The 14,502-nt window shown below is 41.0% G+C and overlaps 1 long non-coding RNA gene across 1 annotated transcript; it reads left to right on the top strand.

Moving 5' to 3' along the window:
* Positions 1–5,354: 5,354 nt before the first annotated feature.
* LOC125275689 lies at positions 5,355–6,295 on the top strand. Its single transcript, XR_007186489.1, has 3 exons — positions 5,355–5,559; positions 6,006–6,049; positions 6,159–6,295. It is a non-coding gene; the product is annotated as an uncharacterized LOC125275689 (long non-coding RNA).
* The last annotated feature ends 8,207 nt before the right edge of the window (positions 6,296–14,502 follow it).

The raw sequence follows: 14,502 nt of genomic DNA, 5'->3' as shown, positions 1-14,502 counted from the left end.
GTTTGTCCTAGACCCATGAATGAGGTGTCAAATCGACCGGCTCATTGAGGAGAGGTGTGCTATGACTTTTATAAGCGATCGGACCAACGATGTTCGCACAGGGGGCGAAAAAGCGGCCAAAAAAGTCCCATTGACTTTCAATGGCGGAATCTTCACGAACATTTGAATTTCAACTGTCACTTTCTCACACACACTCACACACGCAGGCCCTCAGAAACCTTTCTGTCACTCACTCACTATTGATCACAGTGTCATAGAGACAAGGGGGTGGGCTCATTTTACTCAGACAACCAATCAGTGTCTCAGGATCATTTAAGCTATCAAGCCACGCCCTAGCAACCATATTGAGCAGCCATAGCAACAAGTTCCATAGACTTCCATTGAAAAAGATCAAAGGAATATCTTTGGATAGGAAGTGTCATAGAAACATGAGGGTGGGCTCATTTGACTCGGGGCAACAAACGGCCAATCACGGTAATCACCTTCAACACTTCATAGCCACGCCCTAGCAACCATTTAGAGCACCCTAGCAACCCAAAGCATAGAGGGATATCTTCAAATTTGAATATCATAGTGGCATGGGTGTTGGTTTATATCATTCATACTGGCAAACATCCTTTGGTGTATCATCAGTGGCAGCTGCCAGGCCACTCCCTAGCAACCAAACAGAGTACCCTAGCAACCGTGTTAGCAAGACCTATATCTCTGCATCAGAGCATCATACAGACATGGGGTTGGTTTATATTGTCAAGCAGCGTTTGGAGTTTCATCATTGGTAGCTGCCAAGCCACTCCCTAGCAACCAAACAGAGTACCCTAGCAACCGTTTAGCAAGATCTATATCTCTGCATCAGAACATCGTAAAGACATGTGGGTTGGTTTATATTGTCAAGCAGCCTTTGGAGTATCATCATTGGTAGCTGCCAGGCCACTCCCTAGCAACCAACCAGATTACCCTAGCAACCGTTTTTCAAGATCCATATCTCTGCATCAGAACATATAAAGACATGGCGGTTGGTTTATATTGTCAAGCAGCCTTTGGAGTATCATCATTGGCAACTGCCAAGCACTCCCTAGCAACCAAACAGAGTACCCTAGCAACCATTTAGCGATGCCTATATTCTGCATCAGAACATCGTAGAGACATGGGGGTTGGCTTTTTTGACTCATGCTAGCAAACTGTACTTGCAACATGCTACACATGCTAGCAGTTAATAGCTACATGCTAATAGTGATTAGCTAAGTGCTAAAGTGGGCTGAGAACATGCTAAGAACTCTATAGAAACTCCATAGTAACTATCTGTGGCAACTACCAACCACCTAGTAACACCATAGCAACCACCCAGGTTACCATAGCAACCGCCCAGAACACCCTAGCAACCGCCTAGCAACACCTTAGCAACCACCCAAGTACCTTAGCAACCGCCTAGCAACCGGTGCCGAATTTTGCCACTGCAAGCACCATTCACATTTTCTTCAGGAAATGTACATTCTAGTATTGTAATTACTATTCACCTGAACAAAACTTTGGCGCGTAACTCGTCCCGCACCGTTTGTCGTAGACCCACGAATGAGGTGTCAAATCGACCGGCTTATTGAGGAGAGGTGTGCTATGACTTTTCTAAGCGATCGGGTGTACGATGTTCGCACAGCGTACGAAAAATCGGCTGAAAAAACTCCCATAGACTTAACATGGGACAAAATCTGTGAGATCATATCTTTGGTTCAGAAGGTCATAGAGACTTGGGGCTGGGCTCTTTTGACTCGGCCTATCAAGCCGCCAATAAGTAGACTTCATAGCCACGCCCTAGCAACCAATTACAGCACCCTAGCAACCGAGTGCCGAATTTTGCCACTGCAAGCACCATTCACATTTTCTTCAGGAAATGTACATTCTAGTATTGTAATTACTATTCACCTGAACAAAACTTTGGCGCGTAACTCGTCCCGCACCGTTTGTCGTAGACCCACGAATGAGGTGTCAAATCGACCGGCTTATTGAGGAGAGGTGTGCTATGACTTTTCTAAGCGATCGGGTGTACGATGTTCGCACAGCGTACGAAAAAACGGCTGAAAAAAGTCCCATAGACTTAACATGGGGGCCAAATCTGTGAGATCATATCTTTGGATCAGAAGGTCATAGAGACTTGGGGCTGGGCTCTTTTGACTCGGCCTATCCAATAGTAGTGACACAGCACTTCATAGCCACGCCCTAGCAACCAATTACAGCACCCTAGCAACCGGGTGCCGAATTTTGCCACTGCAAGCACCATTCACATTTTCTTCAGGAAATGTACATTCTAGTTAATGGTGCTTGCCAAAGGCAAAGCTCCATTCTTATTATCTTCTTCTTCTTAATCTCCTGCATACTTATTATTATTATTATTCTTCTTCTTCTTCTGGACAAAATTTCTGCGCGTAACTCGTCCCGCAGTTTTTGTCCTAGACCCATGAATGAGGTGTCAAATCGACCGGCTCATTGAGGAGAGGTGTGCTATGACTTTTATAAGCGATCGGACCAACGATGTTCGCACAGCGGACGAAAAAGCGGCCAAAAAAGTCCCATTGACTTACATTGAAAAATTCAAATTCACGAACATTCCGTCTCTCTCAACTGTCACTTTCTCACACACACTCACACACGCAGGCCCTTAGAAGCCTTTCTCTCTCAGACACAGACACTCATTTTCTTCCACTTTTATTTCTGCGCGCCACTCCTCCCGCAGCGTTTGTCCTAGACCCATGAATGAGGTGTCAAATCGACCGGCTCATTGAGGAGAGGTGTGCTATGACTTTTATGAGCGATCGGACCAACGATGTTCGCACAGTGGACGAAAAAGCGGCCAAAAAAGTCCCATAGACTTACACTGAAAAATTTAAATTCACGAATATTCCGTCTCTCTCAACTGTCACTTTCACACTCACACACGCATGCAGGCCCTTAGAACCCTTTCTCTCACACTCACACACACTCATTTGACTTCTGATCAAGCAGCCAATAGGTAATGACCTCAAATCTTCATCATAGCCACACCCTAGCAACCACTTAGAGCACACTAGCAACCACTCCATGGACTCAAAATGGAGGGTGTAAAAAAAAATTTAATATTGAAAAAAAAAAACCTTAAAAGTTGTTCAAAAGAAGTCCTTGGCAATCCTGATGATTTTTGACATAAAATTAAAATCGATAATTTTGACCCATACAATGTATTGTTGGCTATTTCTACAAATATGCATACTTTATATTAATAATAGAGATGTTAAACCAGGGCTTAATGCTTTGAAAAAATTAGGAGCGTGTTTAGAAACTTTATGGGTGCAATGAAAACTTGGCAAAATATGTGTCTTTCTTTAACTATTTCTTAATATATATATACACACTCACACACACTATAATAAACAGATCTTTCCATACTAGTAGGTGGTATTATTATAGTTTTCATTAATATTTTGAATTCAGTCTGCTTTCATTTTAATTTTAAAAGTTTTAGTAATTTTGTTGTTCTTGCCATTTTTATATTTTTGTTGTTATTTTTAAACGTCTGTTTAGTTCTTTATTAATTTTTATTTCAGTTTCCATTTAGTACATCAGGTTAATTAAACTAAATAACTGGTTATTTTCAATTACAAATAAATATAAGAAATGTACGTTTTATTCAGTTAACATTTATTTCAAGTAATGAAAAATGTTTTTTTCATGATTATAGATTTTGTTAGTCTTTCCTTCCTGTGATGGGGCATCCCAGACAGAAGCTAGAAGTTTACTTTAAATTAATTATACATTAAATTTAAATTAGATTAAATAAGGTTTGTGTAACTGGGGTGGAAATTGGACACATTGCGTGACTTTTACTCATAAACAAGCCCGAAATGCACCGGGACACTTACTTTGAAATGTCTAAAGCTTTATTTTTTCAGACCGCTCATTCAAATTCAAATGAGGGAGATAAAATATGCATTCTACATTCATACAACATATTACAGTATAAACAATGTAATGTAAACATTGTCATAATTAATCAGCATTTAGTTCATATGCGATTTCTTGTCATAAATGTGTGCTTTTATCTGCTTGTGATCTGCTCTGAAGCAGTCTGAAGAACGCACAACAGCGCCACGTTCAGGCTTTGAAACGTGAAGCGCTCACATTTATTTTATTGAATCAAAGCTTAAATTAACATTATTGTTATGATTTGTACAACATTATTATTATGATTTATTACTTTAAATTACGGATTTACCTCGTCACAAAAGTCTGTGTAAATAATATAGCGAAGGTGTGATTCTATTGGTTGTAAAATAAAAGCTCGCTGCTGATTGGCTGCGAAATCGATGACCCGGAGCCATTACCAATGAATAGTCTCACACTATTCTCTTGAGGTGAGTGAACGGCTGTGTTTTAATATGCTGTATTATAAAGCCTTATAATGTGAAATGTACCTCTTTATTTTAAATACATGTAACGTTAGGCAATATTATTCGTATTATAATGTGGGTGATAGTTTATATCGTTTTTGTTGACATCTCTGTAAAGATCGTAATGTGTTTGATACTGTAAGTTAATGTTTACGGCTAACGTTAGTCTTACGTCTATCTTTGTGTGAAAATGTAATATGATATTGTGTGTGTTTGATGGATATTACGTTTTCTATTTGCATTTAGCATTACCCACTGCATGCTGAGGAGTGTGTTAATGTTGGCGCTCATTTTAAGCTAATGTTGCAGCATCCACTATGGTAGCAAATGTGATGATGTACCAGTTTGTGTTTTAAATGCATGCATATGGATGCATAGATATTGCGATGAAAAGTATCGATTGCTGCATTAAATCGATTTAAATCGTTTATGTCAATCAAAGGCAGCGTTGAGCAGAACCAATCACACGCGTTTCTGCTGAGCTTAGGAACGCAATATCCAATCAAAGGCGGTTGATTAGTCATCGGTGAAGAATTCCGGTGAGAACAGAATGCGCGCTCACTGACAGAATTCTCTGTCATAAACAACAAAGTGCAGATATGATGTATGTAAGAAATTCATTTATGCGATGTAGACAGATTTATTGAATCTAACGGATGTTTTCTATCTATTCTTTGGTACTATTTGAGAGAGACCCGCGAAAACCCTTGATTTCGTGCCACACAGTCACGTGGTTCATTTAGCACCAATCAGCGCTGTCAATCTTTTTGAATGGATATAGACCAGGATACAACAAAATAATAACGCACAATGTGATTCATATCGCATTGATTACTGCTTTGACGACATTTACAGTAGCAAATATTTGTATTATTAATATTACAATTGAATTAAAATTATTTTGACATTTATAGATGCAAGATTTTTAGAAAAGGTAATCTTTAATGGAATAAGGAACGGCAGAGAGACTACATTTCACTTTAGAGCAGGTTGTCTGTGAGATGTTTACAGTTGAAAAATGTTTTCAGTATTTACAATGAAAGTTAAAGTTATGTTGTGAGAGTGCCATTCTTGAGTTTGATGACATTCTTTTTTTCTCTGTTTCAGAATACTGTTTCACAAGCATTTCTTACTTGACTCTGAGGTAAGAGTTTAATTAGTAACATGGCCATAAATAGAAAATGCTTCATATTTGGCTTGTTGATAAGAAAATCATTATAGTAAAAAAAAAAAAAAATGATCATAAAAACTATGTTCTGTTAATACCACAAATAAGTAAGACCACATTCACCCATCCATTCTGCAAACCACTTGTTATATATATATATATATATATATATATATATATATATATATATATATATATAACCTGTTACCTATATAGTACACCTGGATAGATGACATAACTCGGATTCTTGAAAATAACACAGAGTATATCAAGGAAAATACATTCTTGAGATAAATTCCTAAAATTGCATTCTACATATTTATTGAATATATAATTCATATTTAACATACAAAGTAATGCACAAATGACTTGACTTGAGTTTAGTAATTTTTAGCAATGTTGTCAATGTATTTATTTTTCAGACTGACTGATCTGAGCACAACCCTTTGCTGCACTTTTCTTCTTGGTCAGTATTAATGCGGTTTCTTAAGTAGTACTGTGATATTTTCATCACATCACCATAATTGTAGTTCCTGTGACCTAATTTATTTTTATTTTTTCTGTTTCTTTTTCAGGTTCCTTGTGTTTTGGCTTTTTCTACAGATAGCAGTTCATTTGTTCCTAGTACTTTTTGCTTGAAACTTAAATTGAAATTTAGATTTTTTGAATTCTGCATTTTTTTTAAATACAGCAGTTTATTTAGTTTATTTTAATAGACAGTTTTTATTACTATTTTTTTTTTTTTAGATTTGTTTTATTTTTATTTTTTATTTTTTCGAATTAGATTTGTAGATTTAATTTCTAAATATCAATCAGTTCTTTTTCTGGTTTTTTTTCTACATTCTCATACATTAATAAGTTCATTTTACTTGAGAAAAAAACAAAAAACAAACAAAAAAATTGTTTTATTGTATTTTACAAGTTTGCAGTGTCTCTTTCATTGTTGTTTAACTGTTTTTTCTTCTTGAGACGACTACAGGTTTTATCTTTTCAGGTTCAAGAGCTGTTACGCCAGGAGGACTTTCAAAGTATGTGCCTATTAAAGTGAGAATGTCATGTTAAAATGAATTTGACTAACAAATGTATTTCAGTATGTTTATTAATGGCACATCTTTTGACGATTAAAAAGAAACCCATGGATTACTTTTAGGGGTGGGCGATATACCGGTAGACACGATTAACTGGTAGAAATGTGTCAACCGGTTAAGATTTTGGATTATTGTGTCTTTCACTGCTACATCACGTTACATTGCTGTATGCTCATGAAATCTCATAATTTGCATGTGTTTTTAAGCAAAAAACAAGTATATGTGCTCTCTCACTGTCTGAGAGATGCACGACATGAAGTCGCTGCTCATAGAGTGTGTGAGAACTGAACAGAGTGCTTTTTGCCTACTAATTGGGCTCGAACAGTTATAAGTGAAATGTACAGTCAAACCAAAACATTTTCAGACACCTTGAACATTTTATTCATTTATTCATGAACTATATTTAACTATATTCACTATAGTTTTAAAAAATGGAAATAAAATATGACACAATTTCAGATTTAACTGTCAGAAAAAAAATCTTAATTATGTCAGTTAACACTGGTCAGGTCAAAGTGTCCATTTTTTTTTTTTTTTTTTTTTTTTTTCAATTTTACTGGTAATCCACTGTATGAAGATTTTTTGGGTATAATATGTCACAGTTTATTTTGCTATCCTCACATAAATGAACTATAGTGTCCTAGACCCACTAGTAAAAATATTTAAAAAATGTCTGAATAATTTTTGTTCTGACTGTATATATATAATTGTTTGACTGTATTTGGAAGTAAACATTTATGTCTTTAAGTAAACAGTTGAGAAATGACTGAGAAATTGAGAGAGAACAGTGTATGGGTATAATAGATCTGTGCAGCTGGTCTTAAAGTGACAGCATCCAAATTTACCTGCTCTCATCTATTAATGCTAATTAAACAGCAAAAAGAGATAACGTCTCATTGCAATCATATATATTTGTATAGATTTTTTCATATCTTTTTATCTCTTTATAGATGCCGCGGAAAGGAAAGAGATCTCAGGCTCAAAAAATCCGTTGGAGAAAGTTGACCTGGGAAGATCTGGAAGATGATCAGAACAGACTCTCCAGGATTAACAAGGTACTATTGATATCTATCTTGTATTACACCTTAATGTTTGGGACTAGGGCTGTCTTAATTCCTCAATTAAATTTGAGTGTTTGATTATTTAAAAAAAAAAAATAGATTGCAATTTACCCATGACAATTAACTGGCAATATACCAGAAATGGCGCAAAATGCACCTGAACCTGTTATTCATTTTGTGACTTTCATTTGAATAAAAGACCATTTTTCCAGTCATATATTTTGTCATTGAAGATTTCTTTAAAAAGTGTTCAAATATCATAACACAGCCCTAATAAAACTTACCAACAACTAAATTGTATTATGGTGGGCGAAGTAAAACATATAGATTAATTACAATTACCAATTACAGCACCCTAGCAACCGGTGCTGAATTTTTCCACTGCAAGCACCATTCACATTTTCTTCAGGAAATGTACATTCTAGTATTGTAATTACTATTCACCTGAACAAAACTTTGGCGCGTAACTCGTCCCGCACCGTTTGTCGTAAACCCACAAATGAAGCGTCAAATCAACCGGCTTCTTGAGGAGAGGTGTGCTATGACTTTTCTAAGCGATCGGGTGTACGATGTTCGCAGAGCGTACGAAAAAACGGCTGAAAAAACTCCCATAGACTTAACATGGGGGACAAATCTGTGAGATCATATCTTTGGTTTAGAATGTCATAGAGACTTGGGGCTGGGCTCTTTTGACTCGGCCTATCAAGCCGCCAATAAGTAGTGACTTCATAGCCTCACCCTAGCAACCAATTACAGCACCCTAGCAACTGAGTCCGGTGTTTTGCCACTGCAAGCACCATTCACATTTTCTTCAGGAAATGTACATTCTAGTATTGTAATTACTATTCACCTGAACAAAACTTTGGCGCGTAACTCGTCCCGCACCGTTTGTCGTAGACCCACGAATGAGGTGTCAAATCGACCGGCTTATTGAGGAGAGGTGTGCTATGACTTTTCTAAGCGATCGGGTGTACGATGTTCGCACAGCGTACGAAAAAACGGCTGAAAAAACTCCCATAGACTTAACATGGGGACCAAATCTGTGAGATCATATCTTTGGTTTAGAAGGTCATAGAGACTTGGGGCTGGGCTCTTTTTCACTCGGCCTATCAAGCAGCCAATAATAGTTGACTTCATAGCCACGCCCTAGCAACCAATTACAGCACCCTAGCAACCGGTGCCGAATTTTGCCACTGCAAGCACCATTCACATTTTCTTCAGGAAATGTACATTCTAGTTAATGGTGCTTGCCAAAGGCAAAGCTCCATTCTTATTCTCTTGCATACTTATTATTTTTATTCTTCTTCTTCTTCTGGACAAAATTTCTGCGCGCTACTCCTCCCGCAGCGTTTGTCCTAGACCCATGAATGAGGTGTCAAATCGACCGGCTCATTGAGGAGAGGTGTGCTATGACTTTTATAAGCGATCGGACCAATGATGTTCGCACAGCGGACGAAAAAGCGGCCAAAAAAGTCCCATTGACTTACATTGAAAAATTCAAATTCACGAACATTCCGTCTCTCTCAACTGTCACTTTCTCACACACACTCACACACGCAGGCCCTTAGAAGCCTTTCTCTCTCAGACACAGACACTCATTTTCTTCCACTTTTATTTCTGCGCGCTACTCCTCCCGCAGCGTTTGTCCTAGACCCATGAATGAGGTGTCAAATCGACCGGCTCATTGAGGAGAGGTGTGCTATGACTTTTATAAGCGATCGGACCAACGATGTTCGCACAGGGGGCGAAAAAGCGGCCAAAAAAGTCCCATTGACTTTCAATGGCGGAATCTTCAGAAATTTGAATTTCAACTGTCACTTTCTCACACACACTCACACACGCAGGCCCTTAGAAGCCTTTCTCTCTCAGTCACAGACACTCATTTTCTTCCACTTTTATTTCTGCGCGCTACTCCTCCCGCAGCGTTTGTCCTAGACCCATGAATGAGGTGTCAAATCGACCGGCTCATTGGGGAGACCTGTGCTATGACTTTTATAAGCGATTGGGTGTACGATGTTTGTCCGGCGGGCGAAAAAGTAGCGAAAAAAATCCCATAGACTTTGCATTGCGACAAACTTTGACGAGTCATTGCTCCGAGCGAGAATTTCGTAGAAACATGTGGGTTACCACGTTTGAAGAGGCTGGCAAGCTCTGTCAGCCCATACCTCAATATGGGGTGTAAGTTGTACCCCTGGGGCGCAAGAGCTGCCCAAAATTGCCCCATAGACATACTATGGTGAAGCCGTGCCCATGAACCAGGAAGTACTGTGTTTTTCCTACTATGGGAAATTACATAGGGATTTTGTATTGAACATAACTCTGGATTACAGTGTCATAGAGACAAGGGGGTGGGCTCATTTTACTCAGGCAACCAATCAGTCTCTCAGGATCATTGTGAAGCTATCAAGCCACGCCCTAGCAACCATATAGAGCACCTTAGTAACATGCTCCATAGACTTCCATTGAAAAAGATCAAATGAATATCTTTGGATAGGAGTGTCGTACAAACATGAGGGTGGGCTCATTTGACTCGAGGCAGCAAACTGCCAATCACAAATCACCTTAAAGACATCATAGCCACGCCTTAGCAACCATTTAGAGCACCCTAGCAACCCAAAGCATAGGCAGATATCTTCAAATCTGAATATCATAGAGGCATAGGGGTTGGTTTATAGCATTCATACTGGCAAGCAGCCTTTGGTTTATCATTACTGGCAGCTGCCAAGCCACTCCCTAGCAACCAAACAGAGTACCTTAGCAACCGTTTAGCAAGATCTATATCTCTGCATCAGAGCATCATAGAGACATGGCGGTTGGCTCTTTTGACTCATGCTAGCAAACTGGACTTCCAACATGCTACACATGCTAGCAGTTAATAGCTACATGCTAATAGTGATTAGCTAAGTGCTAAAGTGGGCTGAGAACATGCCAGGAACTCTATAGAAACTCCATAGTAACTATCTGTGACAACTACCAACCACCTAGTAACACCATAGCAACCACTCCGGTTACCATAGCAACCGCCTAGCAACCATCCAGAACACCCTAGCAACCACCTAGCAACACCGTAGTGACCACCCCAGGTACCTTAGCAACTGCCTAGCAACACCCTAGCAACCACCCAGGTTACCATAGCAACCGCCTAGCAACCACCCAGAACACCCTAGCCCACGCCTAGCAACCACCATAGTGACCACCCCAGGTACCTTAGCAACTGCCTAGCAACACCATAGCAACCACCCAGGTTACCATAGCAACCGCATAGCAACCACCCAGAACACCCTAGCAACCACCTAGTAACACCATAGTGACCACCCCAGGTACCTTAGCAACTGCCTAGCAACACCCTAGCAACCACCCAGGTTACCATAGCAACCGCTTAGCAACCACCCAGAACACCCTAGCAACACCATAGTGACCACCCCAGGTACCTCAGCAACTGCCTAGCAACACCCTAGCAACCACCCAGGTTACCATAGCAACCGCATAGCAACCACCCAGAACACCCTAGCAACCGCCTAGCAACACTTTAGCAACCACCCCAAGTACCTTAGCAACTGCCTAGCAACACCCTAGCAACCGCCTAGCAACACCTTAGCAACCACTCCGAGTACCTTAGCAACTGCCCAGCAACACCCTAGCAACCACCCAGAACACCCTAGCAACCGCCTAGCAACACCTTAGCAACCACCCCAAGTACCTTAGCAACCGCCTAGCAACCGAGTGCCAATTTTGCCACTGCAAGCACCATTCACATTTTCTTCAGGAAATGTACATTCTAGTTAATGGTGCTTGCCAAAGGCAAAGCTCCATTCTTATTCTCCTGCATACTTATTCTTCTTCTTCTTCTTCTTCTTCCACTTTTTTTTCTGCGCGCTACTCCTCCCGCAGTTTTTGTCCTAGACCCATGAATGAGGTGTCAAATCGACCGGCTCATTGAGGAGAGGTGTGCTATGACTTTTATAAGCGATCGGGTGTACGATGTTCATCCGGCGGGCGAAAAAGTAGCGAAAAAAATCCCATAGACTTTGCATTGGGACAAACTTTGACGAGTAATAGCTCCTAACGAGAATTTCATAGAAACATGTGGGTTACCACGTTTGAAGAGCCTGATAGGCTCTCTCAGACCATACCTCAAAATGGGTGTAAGTTGTACCCCTGGGGCGCAAGAGCTGCCCAAAGTTGCCCCATAGACATACTATGGTGAAGCCGTGCCCATGAACCAGGAAGTACTGTGTTTTTCCTACTATGGGAAATTACATAGGGATTTTGTATTGAACATAACTCTGGATCACAATGTCATAGAGACAAGGGGGTGGGCTCATTTTACTCAGGCAACCAATCAGTCTCTCAGGATCATTGTGAAGCTATCAAGCCACGCCCTAGCAACCATATAGAGCACCATAGCAACAAGTTCCATAGACTTCCATTGAAAAAGATCAAAGGAATATCTTTGGATAGGAGTGTCATAGAAACATGAGGGTGGGCTCATTTGACTCGGGGCAGCAAACGGCCAATCACGAATCACCTTAAACACCTCATTGCCACGCCCTAGCAACCATTTAGAGCACCCTAGCAACCCAAAGCAAAGAGGGATATCTTCAAATCTGAATATCATAGAGGCATGGGGGTTGGTTTATATCATTCATACTGGCAAGCAGCCTTTGGTTTATCATAACTGGCAGCTGCCAAGCCACTCCCTAGCAACCAAACAGAGTACCCTAGCAACCGTTTAGCAAGATCTATATCTCTGCATCAGAACATCGTAAAGACATGGGGGTTGGTTTATATTGTCAAGCAGCCTTTGGAGTATCATCATTGGCAGCTGCCAAGCCACTCCCTAGCAACCAAACAGAGTACCCTAGCAACCGTTTAGCAAGATCTATATCTCTGCATCAGAGCATCATAGAGACATGGGGGTTGGCTCTTTTGACTCATGCTAGCAAACTGGACTACCAACATGCTACACATGCTAGCGGTGAATAGCTACATGCTAATAGTGATTAGCTAAGTGCTAAAGTGGGCTAAGAACTCTATAGGAACTTCATAGTAACTATCTGTGACAACTACCAACCACCTAGTAACACCCTAGCAACCACCCAGGTTACCATAGCAACCGCCTAGCAACCATCCAGAACACCCTAGCAACACCGTAGTGACCAACCCAGGTACCTTAGCAACTGCTTAGCAACTGCCTAGCAACACCCTAGCAACCACCCGGGTTACCATAGCAACCGCCTAGCAACCATCCAGAACACCCTAGCAACCACCTAGCAACACCGTAGTGACAACCCCAGGTACCTTAGCAACTGCCTAGCAACACCCTAACAACCACCTGGGTTACCATAGCAACCGCCTAGCAACCACCCAGAACACCCTAGCATCCGCCTATCAACACCATATTGACCACCCCAGGTACCTTAGCAACTGCCTAGCAACACCCTAGCAACCATCCAGGTTACCATAGCAACCGCATAGCAACCACCCAGAACACCCTAGCAACCGCCTAGCAACACCTTAGCAACCACTCCAAGTACCTTAGCAACTGCCCAGCAACACCCTAGCAACCACTCAGGTTACCATAGCAACCACCTAGCAACCACCCAGAACACCCTAGCAACCGCCTTGCAACACCTTAGAAACCGCTCCAAGTACCTTAGCAACTGCCCAGCAACACCCTAGCAACCACTCAGGTTACCATAGCAACCGCCTAGTAACCATCCAGAACACCCTAGCAACCACCTAGCAACACCTTAGCAACCACTCCAAGTACCTTAGCAACTGCCTAGCAACACCCTAGCAACCACCCAGGTTACCATAGCAACCACCTAGCAACCACCCAGAACACCCTAGCAACACCTTAGCAACTGCCCAAGTACCTTAGCAACCGCCTAGCAACCACACAGAACACCCTAGCAACCACCTAGCAACACCTTAGCAACCACCCCAAGTACCTTAGCAACCGCCTAGCAACCGAGTGCCGAGTTTTGCCACTGCAAGCACCATTCACATTTTCTTCAGGAAATGTACATTCTAGTATTGTAATTACTATTCACCTGAACAAAACTTTGGCATGTAACTCGTCTCGCAGTTTTTGACGTAGACCACGAATGAGGTGTTAAATCGACCGGCTTATTGAGGAGAGGTGTGCTATGACTTTTCTAAGCGATCGGGTGTACGATGTTCGCACAGTGTACGAAAAAAACGGCTGAAAAAACTCCCATAGACTTAATATGGGGGCCAAATCTGTGAGATCATATCTTTGGTTTAGAAGGCCATAGAGACTTGGGGCTGGGCTCTTTTGACTCGGCCTATCAAGCAGCCAATAACTATTGACTTCATAGCCTCACCCTAGCAACCAATTACAGCACCCTAGCAACCGTGTGCCGAATTTTGCCACTGCAAGCACCATTCACATTTTCTTCAGGAAATGTACATTCTAGTTATTAATGGTGCTTGCCAAAGGCAAAGCTCCATTCTTAATCTTCTGCATACTTATTATTAATGGTGCTTGCCAAAGGCAAAGCTCCATTCTTAATCTTCTGCATACTTATTATTATTAATGGTGCTTGCCAAAGGCAAAGCTCCATTCTTAATCTTCTGCATACTTATTATTATTATTATTATTATTCTTCCACTTTTTTTTCTGCGCGCTACTCCTCCTGCAGCGTTTGTCCTAGACCCATGAATGAGGTGTCAAATCGACCGGCTCATTGAGGACAGGTGTGCTATGACTTTTATAAGCGATCGGACCAACGATGTTCGCACAG

This window comes from Megalobrama amblycephala, linkage group LG9 (assembly GCF_018812025.1).
Source record: "Megalobrama amblycephala isolate DHTTF-2021 linkage group LG9, ASM1881202v1, whole genome shotgun sequence".
NCBI lineage: Eukaryota > Metazoa > Chordata > Actinopteri > Cypriniformes > Xenocyprididae > Megalobrama > Megalobrama amblycephala.
The sequence above is the reverse complement of the archived record's forward strand: the minus strand, read 5'-3'. Positions and strand labels throughout refer to the sequence as shown.